This window comes from Oryctolagus cuniculus, chromosome 4 (assembly GCF_051225735.1).
Source record: "Oryctolagus cuniculus isolate XC-2025 breed Fujian yellow rabbit chromosome 4, ASM5122573v1, whole genome shotgun sequence".
Taxonomy (NCBI): Eukaryota; Metazoa; Chordata; class Mammalia; order Lagomorpha; family Leporidae; genus Oryctolagus; species Oryctolagus cuniculus.
In genome coordinates, this window is record NC_142870.1 from 14,170,003 (window position 1) to 14,193,803 (window position 23,801).

The 23,801-nt window shown below is 35.6% G+C and overlaps 1 pseudogene; it reads left to right on the forward strand.

Moving 5' to 3' along the window:
* The first annotated feature begins 12,495 nt into the window (after window positions 1-12,495).
* LOC127483029 (U4 spliceosomal RNA) lies at window positions 12,496-12,702 on the forward strand (annotated as a pseudogene).
* Window positions 12,703-23,801: the final 11,099 nt, after the last annotated feature.

Below are 23,801 nucleotides of genomic sequence, written 5' to 3' on the forward strand. Positions count from 1 at the left end.
TAATGCTATAAACTTCCCCCTTAATACAGTTTTTGTTGTATCCCATAGGTTTTGGTATGTTGTATTTTCATTCTCATATATTTCAAGAAAGTTTTTGATTTTATTTTTTTCAATGACTAATTGATCATTTAGTATAAAGTTTTAATTTCCTAGTATTTATGAGTGTTCTATCTTTTACTTGTTGAGCATGTGCCGAAATGTACATCTCCTCCCTCTCTGATTCCCCTGCTTATTTAACAGGGATCACTTTTCAGTTAAATTTAAACACCTAAGAATAATTGTGTGTTAATTACAGAGTTCAACCAATGGTATTAAGTAGAACAAAAAATATATTACAAGGGATAAAGTAGTAAGTTGTTCATTAACAGTCAGGGCTATGCTGATCAAGTCACCATTTCTCATAGTGACCATTTCACTTCAACAGGTTTCCTTTTTTGTGTTCAGTTAGTTGTCACCGATCAGGGAGAACATATGGTATTTGTCCCTTTGGGACTGGCTTATTTCACTCAGCATGATGTTTTCCAGATTCCTTCATTTTGTGTCAAATTACCGGATTTCATTTTTTTCTGCTGTATAGTATTATATACAGTACATATCCCATAATTTCTGTATCCATTCTACTGTTGAAGCGCATTCAGGTTGATTCCAGACTTAGCTATTGTGAATTGAGCTGCAATAAACATTGAGGTGCAGGCAGCTCTTTTATTTTTCAATTTAATTTTCTTTGGGTAAATTCCAGGGAGTGGCATGGCTGGGTTGTATGGTAGGGTTATATTCAGCTTTCTGAGGAATCTCCAAACTGACTTCCACAGTGGTTTTACCAGTTCGCATTCCCACCAACAGTGGGTTAGTGTGCTTATTTCCCTCACATCCTCGCCAGCATCTGTTGTTAGTAGATTTCTGTATGTGAGCCATTCTAACCCGGTGAGGTGAAACCTCATTGTGGTTTTGATTTGCATTTCCCTGATGGCTAGTGATCCTGAACATTTTTTCATGTGCGTGTTGGCCATTTGGATTTCCTCTTTTGAAAAATGTCTTAAGTGTTTTTTTTTTTTTTTTTTTTTTTTTTGTTCTGGTGGAGTTTCTTGATCTCTTTGTATATTCTGGTTATTAATTTTGTTGGGATGGCCTTTATTACTGTTTAAATTTCTGACTTGGTTATGGGTCTGTTTATGTTTTCTGTGTCTTCTTGGTACATTTTAGGTAGGTTGTATGTGTCCAGGAATCTATCCATTTCTGATAGATTTCCCTGTTTGCTGGCATAGAATTTTTTGTAGTAATTTCTGATGGCTCTTTTTATTTCTGGCTTGTCTGTAGTTACATTACCTTTTTCATCTCTGATTCTATTGATTTGTGTCTTTTCTCTTTTTTTTTTAGTTAGTTGGGCCAATGGGGTGTCTTTTTATTTATTTTTTTCAAAAAAACAGCTCTTCATTTGGCTGATCTTTTGTAATTTTTTTATTCAATACTGTTGATTTCTTCTATAATTTTAATTATATCTCTTCTCCTACTAGTTTTGGGTCTGCTTTGCTGAAGTTTTTCTAGATCCTTGAGATGCACTGATAGCTCATTTTTTTGATGCCTTTTCGATTTCTTGATGTAGGCACCTATTGCTATAAAGTTTCCTCTTAACACTGCTTTTGCTGTTATCACATAAGTTTTGATATGTTATGTTGTTATACTCATTTACTTCCAGAAAGTTTTTGATTTCTCTTTTGATATCTTCAATGACCCAATGTTCATTCAGGAGCATGTTGTTCAATCTCCATGTGCTTGCATATGCCCTAGGGATTCCTGAGTTGCTAATTTCCAGCTTCATTCCACTGTGGTCTGAGAAGCTGCATGGTATGATTTCAATTCTTTTGAATTTGCTGAGACTTTCTTTATGGCCTAGTATGTGGTCAATCCTAGAGTAGGTTCCATGCACTGTTGAGAAGAATGTGTATTCTTCAAGTGTAGGATGAAAAGTTCTATAGATATCTGTTGGATCCATTTAGACTATAGTGTCGATTAAATCTGCTGTTTCCTTGTTGATCTTCTGTCTGGTTGATCTGTTTATTTCTGAAAGTGGAGTTATGAAGTCCCCCAGTACTATTGTATTGGAGTTTAAGTCTCCCTTTAAGTCTCTTTAAGTGGCCTGTAATTAGGTGCATAAACGTTTATAATAGTTACATCTTCCTGTTGAATTGATCCCTTAATCATTATATAGTGCCCCTCTTTGTCTCTTTTAACAGTTTTAGTATTATAGTTTATTTTGGCTGATATTAAGATGGCTATGCCAGCTCTTTTTTGGTTTCTGTGGCATGGAATACCATTTTATAATCTTTCACTTTCAGTCTGCATACATCTTTGTTGGGAAGATGTGTTTCTTGTAAGCAGCAAATAGAATTTATTTTTTTTCAATCCATTTAGTCAGTCTGTTTCTTTTAATTGGAGAGTTGAGGCAATTTACATTTGATGTGACTGTTGATAACTAGTGACTTTGCCCTGCCATTTTCCAAAATATTTCTAATATAAGCTTTGAACTTCCTGTGATCTTTTACTGTGAGGTTTTCCTCCTTTACCTTCTTTCATATTAATGGTCGTGTTTCTGTGTTTCTGTGTGTAACACATCTTTAAGCATCTTTTTCAGGGCTGGATGAGTGGTGACAAATTCTTTCAATTTCTGTTTGCTGTGAAAGGTCTTTATTTCACCTTCATTCACAAATGAGAGCTTTGCAGGATTTAATATTCTGGGATAGCAGTTTTTTCTATTAGTATTTGGGCTATATCTCGCCATTCCCTCCTAGCCTGTAGAGTTTCTGATGAAAAGTCTGCTGTGAGACTGATTGGAGATCCTCTGAGAATAATCTGACTTTTCTCTCTTGCACATTTTAGAATCTTTTCTTTATGTTTCACTGTGGTGAGTTTGATTACAACGTGTCGTGGTGAGGATCTTTTTTGGTCATGTTTATTGGGGGTTCTATATGCTTCCTGTACTTGGATGTCTCTTTCTTTCTCAATACATGGGAAGTTTTTTGCTAGTATCTCACTAAAAAGGCCTTCTAATCCTTTCTCTCTCTCCCTGCCTTCAGGAACTCCTAGAACCCAAATGTTGGGTTTTTAATAGTATCCTATAGATTCTCAACAGTATTTTTTAAATTTCTAATTTCCTCTTCTTTTCTTTGGTTTGACTGTATACTTTCCTGTGCTCTGTCTTCTAAGTCCGATATTCTCTCTTCCGCCTCACTGCTTTTGTTTTTAAAGTTATCAAATGTGTTTTTCTTTTGTTCTATTGAATTCTTCATTTCATTTTGGTTTCTGTTCAATATGTCAATTTCATGTTCTACTAAATTCCTCATTTCATTTTGATTCCTCCTTAAGATTTCATTTTCACTAGAGTGATTTTCTGTCTTGTCCTATATGGATTTCTGTAGTTCATGCATTTGTTTTGATAACTTCTAAATGTTCTTTTCATAAATTTTTTTAATTCCGTATCTTGCATTTCTTCTATCTCATCATCTTCATAATCTTGTATTGGAGTGTCATGTTCATTTGGGAGCATCACCGTGTCTTCCTCGTTCTTGTTTACTCAGTTTTGCATTTGTTGTTTGGCATTGTGGAGATATTCTTTGGTTTCTTCTTTTTTTTTTTTTTTTCTTGCTGTGATGGCTTTTCTCATTATACTATGACTCTAGATTAAGTGTACTGTCTGCTTTTTTTGAATCTCTAGAGGCTAGTGGTGGGTGTGGCCAGAGAGCTCTATTCAGTTCTTCAGGGTTAATGGTGTGCCAAAGGTGATACACCCAAGTTTGGTGTGGTAAATCTTCTCTTCCTCTTTTTTTTTTTTTTTTCAGAAGGGAAGTAATTCCTCTCAGCTGAGCTCTTCTACTTGATGGTAATCAGTGCCTGAGTGCTAACCCCAGTGTGTATAATATTCGTCTGCTCTGTCCCAAAGACCACACAAAGGATCTGTGCAGTCCTCAATATAACCTCAGATTCCCCTGCAATGTCTCTCACTGGGTTGCCAAGGGTACCAAGTTTGTGGCGTCTCACACGGAGACTACTCACATATCAGCCACACTGTGAGTTCTCCCACACCCCCTTAATTTTTTTTTTTTTTTTTTTTTTTTTTTTGTGACAGGCAGAGTGGACAGTGAGAGAGACAGAGAGAAAGGTCTTCCTTTTGCCGTTGGTTCACCCTCTAATGGCCGCCGCGGCTGGCGTGCTGTGGCCGGCGCGCTGTGGCCGGCGCACTGCGCTGATCCGATGGCAGGAGCCAGGAGCCAGGTGCTTTTCCTGGTCTCCCATGGGGTGCAGGGCCCAAGCACCTGGGCCATCCTCCACTGCACTCCCTGGCCACAGCAGAGGGCTGGCCTGGAAGAGGGGCAACTGGGACAGAATCCGGCGCCCCGACCGGGACTAGAACCCGGTGTGCCGGCGCCGCTAGGCGGAGGATTAGCCTAGTGAGCCGCGGCGCCGGCCCCCTTAATTTTTTTTAATCACAGTTCTGGTTCATAAGCTCCATACGTTCACTAGGTCTTAGTCTCCTATTATTACTCAAGTTTTTCTGTTTGGCTGAGGGCAGGTGCAGCTCTGAGCTGTCGCAGCTGTTACATATGTCCAAAATAGCATCTGCTCTGTTGTCACGCATGCCTTTGTAAGGTGTATGGAGAGAGAAAATCATGCCCGTACCATCCCTTTTGTTTTTCTCTCTCCTCTAGTTAGGCTGGTGTACTTTCCTCCACGGGGCTTCAAGCCTCATTCCTTCTAGGCTGTTCCTGCCACTTTTCCACCAATGTCTTGGGTTACTGCAGTTTCACCTCACCTCTATTTCCAGTGTTGGTGTGGAGGAGAAGAGTCTCGGCAGCTGGGCTCCTGAGTCATGGGAACCCATGTCCTCCTCATAGATCCACTGTGTCCCTCTAATTCTGGAAGAGTTCCCTCTGCAGTTTTTTCCCTTACTCTTCCCTGAGACTTCACTATATCCACTTTTATTAAACTATCTTTCCCTGGACTATCAGTGAGTTCCCTCCCTATTATGCCATCTTGGAGCCACTCCAAAAATAAGAATTATGACATATCATTATTGCTTTTCAGCCTTTTGGCTAAGATCAAGTGATGAGCTGTCATTTTTTTTTATTGTATCATGATTTTACCTGCTCTGTTACTGAATGTGGTGGTGACATGTGTTTCATGTTTACTTCTAATGAAATACACCCTTCAGGATTTCTTGTAAAACTGGTCTGGTTGTGGTGTTCTACATTTTTGCTTATTTGGAAAATACTATATTCCCCTTCGTTTTCAAAGGACAGCTTTGTTGGATATAATATACTTGTTTGGATGTTTTTCATTTAAGTCCTTGAATATAACATTCCATTCTCTTCTGGCCTGTAGAGTTTCCACTGTGAAATTTGATTTTAATCTAATTGGTTTTCCTTTATATTTGACAATGCTTTTCTCTGTCTTTAGGATTCTTTTCTTATCTTTAACTCCTGACAACTTGACAATAATGTGCCTTGGAGAAGACTTTTTCTGGTTGAGTCTGGTGTTATTTGAGCTTCTCGTATCTGGATGTCCATGTCTCTTTTGAGATCTGGGAATTTTTCAACTATTATTTCATTTAGCAGGTCCTCAATGCATTTTCCTTTACTTCTCCTTCAGAAATATCTATAATACAAATATTTGGTCATTTAATGGTATTCCATATTTCACATAAACTATTAATCCTTTATCATTTGCCATAGTTTGCAAATATTTTCTCCCATTCTGTCAGTTGCCTCTTCACAATACTAATGTGTTTACTTTGCATTGCAGAAGCTTCTTAGTTTGATGTAATCTCATTTACCTGTTTTTGTTTTGGTTGCCTGTGCTTCTGGGGTCTTATCTATGAAGTCTTTGTCTATGTCAGTGTCTTGCATAGTTTCTCTGATATTTTCTCTTGTAATTTGATGGTATCAGGTTATAGATTTAGATCTTTGATCCATTTCAAGTTCATTTTTGTATAAGATAGGTAGGGGTCTTGTTCATACTTCTGCATGTGAAGATCCAGTTTTCCCAATACCATTTGTTGAAGAGACTGTCCTGTCTCCAGTGATTGATTTTAGCTCCTTTGTCAAAGTTTAGCTGGTTGTAGATGTGTGGATTACTTTCTGGGGTTTCACATCTGTTCCATTGGTCTACATGTTTATGTTTGTGCCAGTACCAGGCTGTTTTTGTTTTAACTACCCTATAACATATCTTGAATTCTGGTGTCGTCATTGCTCCAGCTTTATTTTTATTATGTAGGGTTGCTTTCACTATTAATGGTCTCATGTGTTTCCATATGAATTTTAGAGTCATTTTTTCTAGATCTTAGAAGAATGTCATTGGTATTTTCATTTGGATTGCATTGATTGTGTAAGTTGCTTTGTGTAATATGGATATTTTGATGCTATCAATTCTTCCAATTCATGAGCATCAAAGGATTTTCTATTTTTTGTGTCTTTGTCTATTACTTTCTTTAATTTTTTGTAGTTTTCAATATAGAGAACTTTCACATCCTTAGCTAAATTTATTCCAAGGTATTTAAATTTTTTATTGATGTTGTAAATGGTAATAATCTTACTAGTTCCTTCTCAGCTATTGCATTGTCTGTGTATATAAAGGCTATTGATTTTTGTGTGTTGATTTGATTTCTTACTTCTATACCAACCTCTCTAGTCACTTTGTGGAGTCTTTTAGTTACCTTATACATAGAATCATGTCATCTGCAAGCAGAGATAATTTGAATTCCTCCTTTCCAATGTGTCTGCCTTTTTCTTGTTTAATGGCCTTCGCTAAAATTTTAGAACTGTATTGAATAGCTGTTGTGAGAATGGGCATCCTTGTATGCTTCTGGATGTTAGTGGAAATGCTTCCATCTTTTCCTCATTCTGTATGATGCCTGCTGTAATTTTGACATATATTACCTTGATTGTGTTGAGAAATTATTCCTTCAATGTGCCCAATTTGCTTATACCTTTTTTTTGTTCATGACAGAATGCTATATTTTTCCCATCTTTTCCCTGCATCTATTGAGACAATCATATTGTTTTTATTCTTCAATTTTTAATGTCATGTATAAACTCCCAAATATATGTTGATTCTCTTTCCTGACTTTAAATTTCTCCATCCATGATTCTATGCTTCATGATTTCCCAGAACTCTCTTCTAGATATATTTGAAGATTGAATCTCCCTTCAGATTAATATTTCCCTTTCAATTTTCCTCAGTCTCTTGTGTCCACTACTCTGATGAGAAACTTGCTGATCTTCACCCTAAGCTTGGCTAGGAATCATGCATCTCACCTTGCCCTCTGTTAGCTGCTTTAATGCATTAATTTCCAAATCCTTTCCACAATTCTTCCTCTTCTCCTCAAAATTTTTACTTCATAATAATCTTCTCTGCCCCTTTTGTAGTTTAAATATTCTCCATCTGGGAAGTTTTATATTGACTTCCCATCTCCCTAATTTCCAGTCCCTCTCCACTCAATTATATTCTTTTTGAAGTATACTGGTTTTGCTGAATGTGCGATGTGAGACAAGAGAAATCTAAGGGCTAGAAAAGACAGGGAAGATGTTTTTGTGAGTCTTAAATTGAGACAAAATAAACTGCAAGAGAAGTGTTTTGTAGGCAAGATATAGAGGTCAGTTTTGGACTTTTTATGTTCAAAATGCCAATCTGGAATCCACTTATAGATGTCACTTAAACAGTTGGGAATGAGCCCAGGAAGAGATCTGGGCCAGAGTTATAATGTTATACTTATTAGCAATATAGGTGCATATTTAAAGCCAAAAGACTGAATGGGATCATTATGGAAGTGAGTATAGACATAAAAAGTAAGAGGTCAAAGAAAGAACTCGGGTTTTTATGTCAGAATGCTTGCTGCACACTAAGTGTATCATGATTTCTCCCATTTTCTCTCCATGTATATTTTTTCTTTCTTTCTGGAATTTTTTTCCCAGATTCTTTGTCTTATGAAGTCTTGCTCATCCTCTTGGAACTTTCCAGAAACTTTCAGCTTGACCTAGTACAAATACTTACCATACTGCTTTGGAATTGACTATTTATATGTTTATCCCATGTCTGAATCTTTAAGATGGAGACTAATTTGCATTCCCAGGGCCTGACATGTGAAAGTCATTTATTAATACCAGCTGCACAAATGAATGCACACATTAATGCATGTACTCCTACTACTTTCATAAAAACACCTTTAAAAATAAGAACATTGGTTTTGCATCTATAAAAATCCAGTGTCTTATTATCTATTTGAAAAAATACGATCTTGTATGACTATAGAAAGAGACCTATATTTATGATAGGAAAATGTTAGCTAAAATTTGCCTCTCAATTTACCATTCAATTAACCATCTGCAACTAGTTAAACATCTCTAAGCCCTATTCTAGTTTCCTTTACAACATGAATTCACGTTTTCCATGGTTTTATCAAGTACTGCACATGAAAGCACTTTGTAAACTGTGAAACACTATAAATGGAAGATCCTATTATTGTTTGCCTTTCTTGGAAGACATACAGCAAGAAGCTGCCTTTGCTCCAGGTGTTGTGAAGATAAGGTGTACTTAGGATCAGAGTGTGCTCTGTTTCAACATGCCACTTAGAGCTGATGCAGTGGATGGCAATTGAGTTTCTATTATGGCAAATCCCCTTTCATTTCAAGAACTGTAATGCTCTGCCTGGCTGCTATTACATTTTATATGTTGTCAGTTACAGGTTCCAGAGTAAAGTATCACAGTGATGTCAGATGTAGATTAAAAGAAGGTAGTACTGGCTCTGAATGAAAGAAACGGTGATACTCACCAGGTGGATGTCTGAGTTGGAACATGTTTTCATCCCTTGTGACTGAACAGCTTACATTATGAGGTGGTAAGTTGGCATTCATTATGAATCCCTCATTGGAAATCAGAACCCAAGAACTCTCTAGAGTTGGGGTGAAATTAGGGTACTGGCTTCTCTTTCATATTTACAACTCAAAAGGATTGTCATTTAATTCTCTCTCTATATCTGGTCTGCTAATACCCAGATTGGACAACTGCCTTCAACAATGAAAGTCACCTTGGCTTCCAACTCTTTTTAAGATCAATTCTCTCTTCAAATGGCTTCAGCAAAGAGTCTTTGCATCTGTTGCTCTTTGTTAGTTCCATAGAGAAGGATGATTTTTCTGTTGTCCATGCTTTTGTGGTTCTGATGGAAGGGAAGATCTTCCTTAATATTCCATTGGAAAATTGGAAATATTAAGTGTGTTCTTAATAGTTCTTTATTCTCACTCTAATTACAAATCAAGTTAGGAGTTTTTTTGGAATTTTCTGAATTAATGATGACCAACTGTTTTTGTTTTGTTGTATGTCCTGGCTCAATTGAATTCATTGCTGGAGAGAATTTAGGAATGTGAAGCAGGATATGAAAAGTGCATCTGATTCAATTAGTGATTCTTATGTGTGATTCTCACAATAATGTAGAAGCTGTGGGCAAGATTCTTGTTTGGGGGACTTGAGCATAAAATATTCCACAACCATGGTGTGGCTTCTTATCCAAGTTAATCATTTTTAATCTGCATATTTTCATTTATAAGGGGAAAATGTTGGATTAATCATTAAATCTATCATTGATTCTAGAAAATTTACTCAAATACATGTTCCCTTCATGACATTTCCGTGATACTTATTGAAAGGAATAATCAAGTAAATACTAATAGAACTGGATAGATATATCTAAGATGTACCACATGACTTTCTAGAAAAATCTTATTCCAGGATTTTAGATTAAACCCCTCTCTAGGTAAAAATTTCTGTAATTTATTTTTTTTCCATTTTTCTTGATGTATTCTTAGTCCTAGAGGAAATATATTTTGGTATTCTATTTTTTGAAAATAAAATAATATGTAAAGAGTTTGATTAAAATTACTTTATTAATACTAACAAATATGTTAGCTCCAGAATTTTTGAAATGCGTTCTATTTGTCTTCTATGACTGTTAAACTAAAACTGACATTCAAATCTATTAACATTTCAATGAAATATTAGCATACATTTTGCCTCAGGTAATATGTAGCAAAGCTAATAACTATTTCCTTCTTAAAGTTTCACAATCCCAAAGGTCTCTATTAACATTTTCTGTCCTTAATGTGATATTTAATCAAATAATACTTTTTAAGTTGGTTTTCAATCTAATATTTGTTTTATTTCTGAAGTGCTTTAGGCTGTAAGGGCATATTGCTATCTCTTTTTCTCTCTCTCTTTCTCTCTCTCAATGTGTACTTGATTTTAATATATACAGTAATAACCATAGTTTTCATTTAATAATATGATCATAATAATGATTTCCAGACACTGTTCTCAATGCCTTACATTTATTAAGGCACTTAATTTTTAGCACTCTTTGTGTCCAATATCAAAAGAGGGTATTGAGCTACAGAGTGAAAGAGAGAACTTAATGTTGTCCAGATTTCAAATGGTAAATGACTAAACTATGATTTGAACCCAGACAGGTTGGCTCCCCAGTCAGTGATCATGGGACACTGATGTCATTTGTTTTCCAAACTGGCATACGTTTGAGAGTCATGGGTGGCAATATGCTTTTATCTGTTACTACAGTATGATTATAGTCTCACAGTAAAGCAACACATTTAAAATGCACTGTACTTATGAAATGTGCTTTTTCTTTGGGTATGGCTGTAATTGGATTAACCACTAAAAGATGAGTGATGCTTGACCATGGATAGTGAAATAGAGACAGACACAGGAATTTGGAGAACACGCTGACAAGGATAAAACATTTTCTAATAGATTTGCATGTTGAATCAATTTTTAATAATAAGAATACATTAAAATTACATGAGGCATTTTGTAAAATTATGAAGATATTATTAACAGTCAGTAAATTATATAAGTAAAACATTACAGTGAAGAAAAATAAGTAATTTCCTTTCTGAGCATAATTTTGGATATATGTGCTGATAACTTATTAAAACCTGGAGAGATTTGATGACAAATGTGACCAAATCACTGATTTCTATTTTAAGAGTAGGGAGACATAAAAATGATTCTGCCTCTATGGCTTCACACATTCGTTGGAATAAAGCTTTTTGGCCAATGTGATGTGTTATATGACAATGAGGAAGAAGTTGAGTTAATGGCATTGGGTAAAATATGGTGATGGAAGAGGCAAAATATGATGTACGTGTTGTAGTATTTTTCACATGCATGTAGCTCACTGGGGGCCTTCACCTCCTCAGTGGGTGTCACATGCTGATTACCAATGATAACATCTGACAAGTATATTCGCACACACACACACAAAACCACTTCCTATTTCAGAGGAAGATTTATTTGGGGGAAATCCAAGTTAGAAGGTCTTACCTGGTTGCCTTAACTTCTGTGACAAAAATATTTTTAAGAGGATAATAAGATGTTACTAAATAAACTGAGATAGAAGTGAGATGGCATACTGTGTGACAAAGGTTCTATCCATTCCAGACAGTCGAGGTGTAAGTCTTGGAGCCCAGAATGACAATCTTCCTTTACAATGCAATTGAAACCTCACCTGTTCATACCATGCTTTTCAGTTATGACAGACACTCCTCTGGGGACTGTGCACGTGAACTGGTTATTGCTCAGATATAGGCAGTAAAAGCTATCCAGTGCTGGCTGTAGTTAGAGCCCTGGATATGACAGTGATGATGGGTAAAGCTATGAATGTAGATACAATTCTGATGTGCATGCCAATATATTCCCAAAGTTGTTGTTCACCTTGCTGATAAATTTTTGATGTTCAATGATTTATGTGTCCTCACAATTTTCTTTTCCTCTTCTGGATAGTTGCTGTCAATATGAAATCTCTGCTAACTCTTTAGTCACTGAGGAAGAGTCTAACAATTTGATGCAATCAATATTTCAGTATTTCCTCTTAAATTGTCAAATTGTAGCATTCTAGCCTCTCTGTGTATACATTGTAGTTTTTGTATGGCAGCTCCTAAATAAATTCATTCATAGTCACCTAATAGGGTATGTTTCTGTTTGCATTTGTCAAAAAATTTATGACTCTTTTTACAATTTATCAGCTAGGCCACATTTAAGAGTTGTAATAATCCAGATGAAATGACCTACCTAGAATTCTGGACAAACATGTCTTCATAAATGTGTTTACCAATTTCTATAACTTGACTCATCCCTGTTTATTGACAATCTGTTAAACTCTGGGTGTGTTTTTTATTAGGTCTATTATAAAATATATATAGAAGCTTGCCTAATAATCCAGAAAGTCTGTTTTTGCCTCTTTTGTTGCTTATGCAAAAAATGTTCACTTTTGAAATGCAATTTGTGTTTCTGAGTGAAGATAGGAAATTGTTTGGATGAATAGGCCTAGATATTTGAAAAAAATTAAAGGAAACCAATAGATTCTGCAAGTGAATGAGGGAAATTATATGTCAAAAGCGAAATGAAGATTTTCATAAGTTTTTTAAAAAATTCAAGATCTGCTTTGCACAGTAGCAGTGCCATAGCCAATGAGGTTTATCTGAGGTGTGATCATTGCTAATTGAAAACTCTCCCCCAAATATCAAGATCTAATAAATAAATTTCATAGGAAAAGCTACTTGGTAACCAAAAGTTTGTGGCTGTCTGATGCAAATACTGTGGTAGTTATATTTTCTTGTTTTTAATTTTTAGCATTTGGGTTGCTATCTTATTATTTCTTTAGAAATATAGATTCTGGGCCACAAATTCATAGTAATTATTTTAAGTGTAAATTTGAAAACTAAAAGGGTACAAAGTCTATATGTAAAGACATCAAGAGCCTGAGGGCTCCTCTTCTGGTGTAGGTCAGAGGTTGCCCCTGATTCCTTGTTCACCATTACATCTCCAGAACACTGTCCAGCACCCATGGATTCAATACATATTTATGAAATAAGTTCATGTACAAATGCATTTTCGTTACAATGATGCAAATTTAATGTTTTCAATATTTAATACTATTTTGTAAAAATTCATTCTAGCCTCACAATAACCTAATGAATTTTATTGACCTTAATATCTCATTTTGAAAGGTGGGAAGTGCATCTTAGTTAGTTTGTAAGATATAAAAATGGCTGGAATCTCAACTTTTGATTTCTGGGTCTATATTTCACTGTCTAATTAATTTCTATGGAATTCTAGGATACTGTTTTAATGTATTTCAAAGAAAAGTCAAATATTAATTCTTTTTGGTGATTCCCTCCATTATAATTTGAAAGAATTGTGGATTTTTATCTTCAGTTCGCTGCACAAAGTCCAATATTCACTAAATAAATAAAATGAGAGAATAGTTTGAATGAATTGATTGTAAAATGTAATGATGTAGTATAGAGTCCTTACAAAACAGTTATTATATGCATAAGTTGAATAATTTGTGAATGTCAAAATATTAATTTGATAGTTAGAAAAGAGTATTCAATAAGAGATACAGGGAAAACTGAATATCCACAAGCAAAAGAATGAAGCTAGACATCTTTCTACTCAAAATATTAATTCTAAATGGACCATAAACCTAAATACAAAGACTACAACGATAATGGCCATAAATCTTCATGACCTTGAGTGAAGACTTCTTAATTACAATTAAGAAAAAAGTGACAAGGAAAAAATAGATATATTTGACATTATCAAAAAAATTCTTTGGTGAAATTTTCAGTATACAAAATTGAGATAATTCACAGAAGAGGAGAAAGTTCGCATGGTATCCTTATGAAGGACTTAGTGAACCCTTGGAAAAACTATACCTTTAACATGGATCTTAAGTGGCCACCTTGGCCTGAATACACAATGGAGCTGAGTAGCCACTTGCGACCAGAAACTGCCAACATTATCTGTTGTGAACTGAGTTTCTGAACAATTCACAGGGTGACCTCTGCAGTCCCTTCTCTAGGCAACAATAAACTTCAATTTGTGGATTGCCAGCCAATCAGAACTAAGTGCTTCCTGTGTATGTCTTTTTACCTTTAAAAAGTAGCCCCTTCTTTCTCTCCTGAGTGTCATTTTGTACTGCACCTCTCGGGTTTGCAATCTGTTTGTTAAAATAAAGCTTCCTTTTTATCCTAAATTCTTTTCTGCTGTCTTTTTTGTACACAATTTTATCTAGAATGTAAAAGAATTCTTATAGCTCAACAATAAAAATAACAGCCATATTCAAATGTGGGCATACGATTAGAATAAATTTCTCCAAAGGTACACAAATGGAAAACAAACACATGAAAAGTTACTCAACATTATTAACCACAGAGAAACACAAACACAAATCCCAAAGAGACATCACTGGCCAACCACTAGAACAGCTATAATAAAAAAAAATCAGACAAGCATCCGTGAGGGTGTGGACAAATTGGGCTTCTCATACACTGCTCTTGGAAATATAAAGTAGTGCAAGTACTTAGGGGAATAGTCTGCCAGTTTCTGAAAAGACAGAACACATTACTATGTAACCCAGTGGTTTGGCTCCTAGCTCTGTATCTGAGAATGAAAACATATGTCCATCTAATACTATGTTACATGAACATACGCTTCAGTACTCATATTTACCAAAAAGTGGAAGTTAACCAAATGGCTTGCAGTTGAAGAATGAGTAAACAACAGTACTTAGTTATGAAAAGGAATAAGGTGCTGATACAAAAAGAAACAAGTGTGCCATTATAGGCCATATGAAGTATTGTGTATGTACAAAAAGACTCATGACAAATTCAACTTTAGAACAACAGCAAGAGGATTTGTAGTGATTCTCTCTACTCTATCAGTTGGTGGGTTGCCAATTTTTTTTTTTTCCACATTACATCAGGCTACTACAGACTGCCTGGTAGTATTTGCGCCTCATTTTTTAGGAGTTAATTTTTCCTATGCCCAGGATTGGGAGTCTTCACACTCCCCTCAGTCTTCAGCATACCCTTCTTTTATTTCAGTGTATTCAGGTGTTTTATGGGTCTCTGGCAGTTTCCCACATAAGCTCGTGTTTCTCAGGTAACTCCCAGGATACATCCATAGGAGACAACAGAGGAAATCAAGAAGCTTATCAAACAGCATGGCTTTCCTTGGATTGCAAGGAGATGAGACCTCATTGCAGCAGTTGATATTGTCTTCATTATCATTTGACTTACAAAGCAGATTACTGGAAATCAAGTTTACTTGACTCAACATTAAAGCCACTACTTGAAAATATGTTTGTTTCATCTCTGTGTATTTATTCATCTTTGTGTCCCTATACTCCAGTACTCCTGTTTCCATAGGCCACCCTTTGCCTGGTGTGGATTGAATACCAAAGGAAATTTTCACTTCCAAATAAAATTGTTACATGAAATGTAATGCTTTTAGATTCCCTCCTCAGCATTAAGCTGGCGTTCCTATATTGCCAATAAAATCAGGGAGTGCTCAGTCAGTTGTAATGGTCTGCACTAAATTGACTGCTAATCAATGGCCTGAGGGATTCACCAGAAGTGGAAAGCATTAGGCTACTACATCACATCACACCACATCGTCATATCACCGCATCAACTAACTGATGTTTTTTGGACGATGACAAATATTTGAGGAGAAACTAAAAATTTAGCAAACATGGAAACTTGGATGTAAGAACTGAACTTTTATGTATTTGAAATTGCTGGGTTATATTCTACTATTTTCTGTTTTTTGATGTGAAGGCAAAGTCTGGGTATTAACCTGGTTATGTTTTTAAAAAACCCAGATGTTTCTGAGTTGGGTTATTTGAGGTGACAAAGAGAAAAATGCTTTTAAATTTATACCAATTAATATTATATTTAATTAAGTACCTATACTTTAATATTTATTACTTAAATAATGGTTCACAACTATTAAAATATAGACAGGAAAATAAAATTGTATTAGTGTTATAAAGAAGGAAATAAAAAATATTGGTATTAAAAAGAATTTGTATGCCAAACTGTATTAATTCTTTTTAAAACTTTTTTAGAGACTTTTTTTTATTGATATGAAGAGACAGAGTTCATGCATTCCATAGGTACAGTTCTAAGACAGGGAGATGGCAAGAGGAGATAAAAGAACTAAAGCATTCATATTAATTTTCTCATTAGCTGAGTATAAGAGTACAAAACAATAAAAATGAAAAACGACTATATTATATTAATATAAACATTTGGGGTTTCCAAGTGCAATTATTTAGTATGTTTTCTGTAACATGGAAAGTCTAGTCACTGTAGGCAATAGATTCTAGGTCTCAGGCTTGAATGCAATACTTCTTACCACCAGTAGGAGCAGTGTTGTACCTTCTTTGAGATGGATTTTGTTTTGCTTTGTTTTGTTTGTGTCAAAATCATTTGCAGTCTATTGCTATAGTTCTCTTCTTGAAAAGGCCAGCAGAATTATGTGATTGGCCTAATATTTTGTCACTTCATCTTAGCCTTGAAGAGTTCAGGGTGCAAACACAGTGTTAGTATCTATGAAAGAAGCATCGCTTGCCTTTCTGCCAATAGTTATCAATGTAACTCAGGCCAAGGGGCGTGCCCTTCATCTGTTGAAATCAGGGGTATAGCCCAACACTGATATCCTCAGGATTCTAATTTTTTTTCCAAAGAAGTAGCAGTTAGTTATCATTGAAATTTGTGTTCTACCAAACTATTAAACAGTCATAATTTTTGGTAATCTTAAGATTCTGATATAAAACTGATAGGGTTGTTCCTAACCAGAATGATTACTCAGGCAAGTTCACAATTACCTCATTTTCTATAATGCTAGGATAACAAAATAATGATATAGTCACTGCAAACAGTGTTTATAATAAGCAATTGTAGTGGTTGCATCATTAGCCAAAGGTGTAAAGTTAATAACTAGATCACTGATTTTATGAGCATCCGTGGGGTGTGGAATACCCAGCGGAGAGGAATATCAGAGCTCTCATTATTCATTTTAATCACTGTTATTTCCAAGTAATGTAAACTGTGCCATTTTCTCACCATGCTTTGTGGGAATTCTTCCTTGATTCCAAAGAGCTTATATGCAAAGAGTAGAAATCATCTGAACTATAAGGACAAGTAGATATCATGATTATTAAAATGGCAACATCATTTCCCAATTTCCAAGGTCTGGATATTTAATATTATCATCTGTTTATCCCTTTCCTTCAGTACCACATACCATTTTTTGCTAAATTCTATTTATATTTTTTATAACTTCCCCATGTTTGCAGTCCCATTTCAATTGGTTCATAGTAGAAATTCCTTTTATTTTATCTGTTTGAATAATCTAAAAAAGATAATCTATGAGTTTAGCTTTTCTTTTTCTAATTTATATCATACATTATTACAAGAATTAACTCTTGGATCCAACCTGATTCAATTCAGTTCTATTGAATTCCAAAGAATTCAACCTATCAAATAATTAATAAGTCCTTATATGTATCAGTGGCTGCCTATGAACAGGTAATGGGAGTATAAGATGAACAAGAAAAAATCTGGTACTCAAGGTAGATGTAGACTTCATAACAAATAGCAGCAATAAGATGAAGGCTGCAACAAATTTATGCCCAGAATGCTATTTATATTTTAAGGATTTATTTGTTTAAAAGGCAAAGTGAGGGAGAAGAGAGAGAGAGAGATAGAGAGAGAGAGAGAGAGAGAATTTTCCATCAGTTGGTTCACTCCCCAAATGGCAACAACAGCCAGATCCAGGCCAGGCTGAAACCAGGAGCCTGGAACTCCATCCTGGTGGCCCACATGGGTGGCAGGCACACAAACACTTGGGCCAACCTCCGTTGCTTTCCCTGGATGGAAAATCTCTCTCTCTCTCTCTGTTTCTCCCTCTCTGTCCATCACTCTGTACTTCAAATAAATAAATCTTAAGAAATAATAAAACAACAGATAATCATAATTCCTCTTCTTAATTCATGTGTTTAATTTGTTTATCTGTAAATCATTAACTGAATACTGTGCCAGACACTGCTGGTATAAGAGAAATGATCCTGGAAAATGCATAAAATAAGTGAACACTGGGTTTGCCAGACAGCCACTTGACTGAGATATTCCAGGCAGGAGACAGTAGTTTGTGAAGAGGAAGGGAAGTTTGAAAAGCATGTAAGTCTTCCTGTCAATTAAATTCAATGTATATTTATGAAGAAACTCCATCTGGAAGAAGATACAACACTGCTCCTACAAATTGTAAGAAGCATTATGTTCAAACCTGAGTGCTAGAATCTGACCTACAGTGACTAGTCTTTCCACGTTAGAGAAAATAAAAAAATTGCATTAGGAAACCCTGTAAGTTTATAATAATTTAATGCAGTCTTTTTTGTTTCTGTTGAGTTTTGCACTCTTACACTCAGCCAATGAGAAAAGTAAGAATGCTTTTGATCTCCTATCTTCTCTCTCCATTATTCTGCCTGAAATGTCATTACTTTAAGAAAAATTAATAGTTAGGCAGATGAATTCCTTCCTATGACACTAGAAAGATTTTATTTTCTTGTCTAGGTTTTAAATGTTTTGAACTATTACTTTAGGTAATAAATATCACAATATAGATGTTTAATTAAATATAAGATTAATTGGTATAAGCTTAAATGTATGTGTGACTTTGGTATCTCAAATAGTCTAATTCACAAATGTCTGGGCTTCTCATCAACATAACCAGGGAAATACCTGGTTACTTTGCCTTCACATGATTTTATATCTTATCTGAACCCAGAAAAAAATAAATCATAATCCAGCTATTTCAAATACATAAAGATTTTCTTATTCCACACAAGTTCCTATATTTGCTAAATTTTCAAATTCTCTTCTAATATTTGTCATAGTCAAAAACGAAAACAGTTAAATAATGTGTTGCGATGATGTGATTTAATAGGGCAATGCTCCCCACCACCAGGCCATTGATTAGCACAATAAGTTGAGTGCCATCCATTATATCTGATTAAGCACTCCCTAATTTTTTGGCAATTTAGTAGTTCCAGCTTAATGCTGAGGACAGAATTAAATTTCACATAACATTTTTATTCGGGAGTGAAAGCTTCCTTTGGTATTTGGTCCACACTAGGTAAAGGGTGGTCTATGGAAACAGGAGTACTGAAATGCAGGCATTCAGAAGATGAAAAATAAACAGGGATGAAAAAGAGTTTCAAGCATGGCCTTAATGTTGTCAAGTGTCCTTTCACGTAAACCGCTTTGTAATTCAAATGAAAATGAAAGTGAAATTAACTGCTGTAATGAGGTCTCATATCCTTGCAATCCAAGGAAAATTATATTGTTTGGTAATCTTTTCTTGATTTCCTCTGTTATCTCCTATGGACGGATCCTGGGAGTTACCTGAGAAACACGAGCTTAGGTGGAAAACTGCCAGTGACCCACAAACCTTCTGAATACGGATGAAATAATAAAGGGTATGCTGACAACTGAGGAGAATGTGAGGACTCCCAATCCTGGACACAGAAAAAATTAATTCCTATTAAATGAAGTGGAAATACTACCAGGGAATCCATAATATCCCAATGTAAAGTGAAAAATATTTGGCATGTATTTAAAATATTTGCTATTCTAATTCATCATATATTACACATGCTTAATTTAATAAATGCCTATTAGTTGTCTGGTGATCCTTAAAAAACAAGCCTTAAAATTAATGCAAATATATTGCTGTAAGAAAAAAGATTTGTAGTAGTGCACAATGTTGTCTGCTGGTTCAATCCAAACATTTATCCTTACACATTTATCTTTAATAATTACATCCATACTTGTACTCACGGAGGGAAATTACATTTGTGAAACGAATGTTGATTGGATTTAAGGAAGGAGAAATAAGAGGTCTTGGGAGCAATATGAGAGAGGAAACATGATGAACTTGGAATAATAAACGTTTCCTACTTTTAAGGATATTATGGAATAAAAAGCAGTGCTACAAGAGGATTTTGAAATACTCAGGTTTAAATCAGTTTTGAAGGTAAAGAGTAAACCTGGAGGACTTACACATTTTAGAGATATCAATAATAATAAACCTATGGTAATTGAGGCAGTACTAAATTGGCTTAGGCATAGAGAAATAGACAAATGGAAGTCAATAATTCAGTAGCAAGTTCTTACATATGAGTTTTCTCTTTTATGATGGATGTGACTCTACGTGCAGTAGTTTAAGGTTACTTTCTAATAAATATATACTGGTCATTCAATATCTATATTTCCTCATTTTTGCTTAATTATTTAATTACTTGAGAGGCAGATAGACACATAGAAAGAAGGAGAGCACCCATCTCTGGTTCACTTCCCAAATGCCTACACTGGGAGGACAGGCCTGGGACAAGCCTGAAACTGGGAACTGGAAATTCAAACCAGCTTTCTTACATGGGTGGCAGAAACTCAATTTAAACTTGAACCATCACAGCTCCCTCACGGCATCTGCATTAGCAAGAAGCTGGAGACTGGAACATAGCTGATATGGGAAACGGGCATCTTAACAACTAGGCCAAAGGCCCACTTCTGAACATTTATAATTCTAAGAAGAGAGGCTAGAATTGTGGCTTAGCAGGTTAAGCTGCTGTTTGCAACACTGGTATCTCATGTAAGCACTGATTTGAGTCCTGATTGTTCAACTTTTCATTAAGCTTCCTACTAATACACTTGGGAAAGCAGCAAAGATAACCTAAGTACTTGGGCCCATGTCATCCACAAGAGAGACCTGGATAAATTTCCAGGCTCCTGGCTTCATCCTGACCCAGCCCTTGCCATTGCCGCCATCTGGGAAATGAACCAGCAAAATGAATCTCTCAGTCTCTCTGTGTCTGTCTCTCTCTGAAACTCTGCCTTTTAAATAAATGAATAAATCTTGAAACAAAGAAGTTTACTCTTATGTTACAACAGAAAAAAGTTTGCAAAATTACTCATAGATCTAAATATGAAATGTGAAAAATAACAATGAATTTTTTAAAAAGATTTATTTTATTTATTTGAAAGACAGAGTTACATAGAGAGGTAGAGTCAGAGAGAGAGGTCTTGCATTCTGCTGGTTCACTCCCCAAATGACTGCATTGGCCAGAGCTGAGCTGATCCGAAGCCAGCAGCCAGGGGCTTCTTCTGGGTCTCCCACATGGGTGCAGGGGCCGAAGGAGTTGGGCCATCTTCTACTGCTCTCCCAGGCCATAGCAGAAGGCTGGATTGTAAGAGGAGACTCCAACTGGTGCTCAGCTGCAGGCTGGGGCTTTAACCCATTGTGCCACAGCACTGGCCCACATTGGATTTTTTGAAAAACAAAAACAAAAACAAAAACAAACAAACAAACAAACAAAAAACCAGAATATCTTCAGGTCCTGGGTAGGCAAAAAACAGACATGAGTGCACAATTTTAAGGAAAAATTATACATGAGACTATATTGGAATTGATAACTTATTCTATCAAAGTTCTACATTTATCAGGAAAAAAAATATGATCCAGTATAACAGTAAACAGTAGATTCAAACAGACATTTCATCAAAGAAGGTACTCAAAGAGTCAACAGCATTCTATGCATCTTTATTGTCACTACCATTAGGGCTTTACTACCTGAAATTGCAATGTAACTTTATTATATTATCAAAGGTCATTTAAATTTGTGGATAAGTGATACTCCATTTGCTGCCAGAGCAGATGTATACTAACACTGAGCTTTTGGAGAACCTCTTGACATGTGTCTCAAAATGATTTATGCATACCCTTTGACCAAGTAATTCTGTTCTTATGACAATTCCCCAAAAGAAATGCATGATTTTTTTACCAAAGGACATGAACAATAATATGTCGAGTAGCACTATTTTTCAAAATCCAAACCTAAAACAATTAAAATGTTCATTAACAGTAAAATACATTAATAAATGGTGGAATTTTCATGAAGTCATATGTGATAAATAAATGATAAAGAATTCATTACTATGGATGAGTTGCATGAATATATTGAACAAAAACATCAGGCAAACTAATATGTGGCACAATTCATTTATATAAAGTTTAAAAAGAGGCAAAATTAATTTATGATATTAAAATCAATGATATTGGTTATATTTTTATTCTCCTCTTTGGAAAGAATACTGGTGCATTAACTGGGAAGAGGAAGGATGCAACTGCAAGAAACTGATGCTGTTTTATTTCCTGATCTGGATGCTAGTTCCTTGATTGTGTTTACTTTGTGAAAATTCATTGAACATAGCAGATTTGTACTTTCATGCATGTTCTACTGCAATGAAGGCTATGAGATTTTTGCTATGTTCATTAACCACCATCTATTATAGCAGTCCTACTCCTAAACTCCAAGTTCTTTCTCTTTCTCTCTTTGTTTTAATATGCAGTGATTTCATTATTTTTGTAGATATCATATAAGTTAGGCTTCTGGGAACTTACTTTTCCCTACTTAAAAAAATAGGCTGTATAGTTGCCTTTCTAAATTTAGAAGCCCATGTATTGCTTTGGGAAGATTTCTTTCTATCCTCTTTTACTTAGGGATCTGGAATTCCTTACACCAAGTTTGTGATTGTAGTTACCTTTGAGACACAGTATTAGGGAACGGCGTAGGGAAGATTTTCATTTTTATTTGGTAAGATTTGATATAGAATTATTTATTACATTGCTATCTACATGGATTAAAACAAGTCTCCATGGAGATCACTGAGTATAGAACAGCAGGATATGACCTATTCATATCACTGTGATGTTGGGGATGCTCTGATTCATGGGAACCTCTTTTTAGTCCAGATTAGAATGGAAGGCAACATAGATTACCCTCAAAATCCCCTGTTGTGAGAAATGTTGATTTTAGTTTATTAAAACTGGACATTTCTAAATCTAACCTTATTTGATATGAAATGATCAAAGTTGCAGAATCTAGCATGAAAATTTCTGATTTTGAAGTTCCAACCTGTTCTCTCTTGATTCGTGATTTTTGGAAATACAGTTTCCTCATTTTAAACTATATTTTAGATTTATTTATTTGAAAGTCAGAGCTACAGAAAAGGAGAGGCAGACACACACACACACACACACACACACACACAGAGAGAGAGAGAGAGAGAGAGAGAGAGAGAGATTCCATTAACTGGCTCACTCCCCAGATGGCTGCAATGGCCAGGACTGGGCCAGGCTGAAGCCAGGAGTAAAGAGCTCTATCTTGGTTCCCACGTGGGTCCAGAGCTCCAAGGATTTGGGCCGTTCTCTGCTACTTTCCTAGGTGCACCACAAGGAGCTGGATTGGAAGTGGAGCAGCCGGGATCTAACCAGCCCGCTATGGCACAGTTCCAGCCCCTAAACTGCACTTTAAAAAACAAAACACAGAGAATTATAGTGTCTGCCTCATAACACCATTGTAATAATTTTTTAGATTTCAGGCTGGCGCTGTGGCTCACTTGGCTAATCCTCTGCCTACAGTACCGGCACCCCAATGAAGAAACCAAATATCTCCTCTTCCAGTCTAGCTCTCTGCTGTGGCCCAGGAGTGCAGTGGAGGATGGCCCAAGTGCTTGGGCCCTGCACCCACATGGGAGACCAGGAGGAATCACCTGGCTTCTGGCTTCAGATTGGCGCAGGGCGCTGGCTGTAGCGGCCATTTGGGAAGTGAACCAATGGAAAGGAAGACCTTTCTCTCTGTCTCTCTCTCTCTCACTGTCTAATTCTGCCTGTCAAAAAATTAAAAAACAAATAGTTGTTTAGATTTCAGAGAAGATAATCATCAAAATGTCATCAAAATTACTTATAGAATTTCCTGTAAAAGTTTAACTACTCATAATCAAGCATGTCTATTACTTTAAAAATTATTTGAAAGGCAGTTACACAGAGAGAAGGAA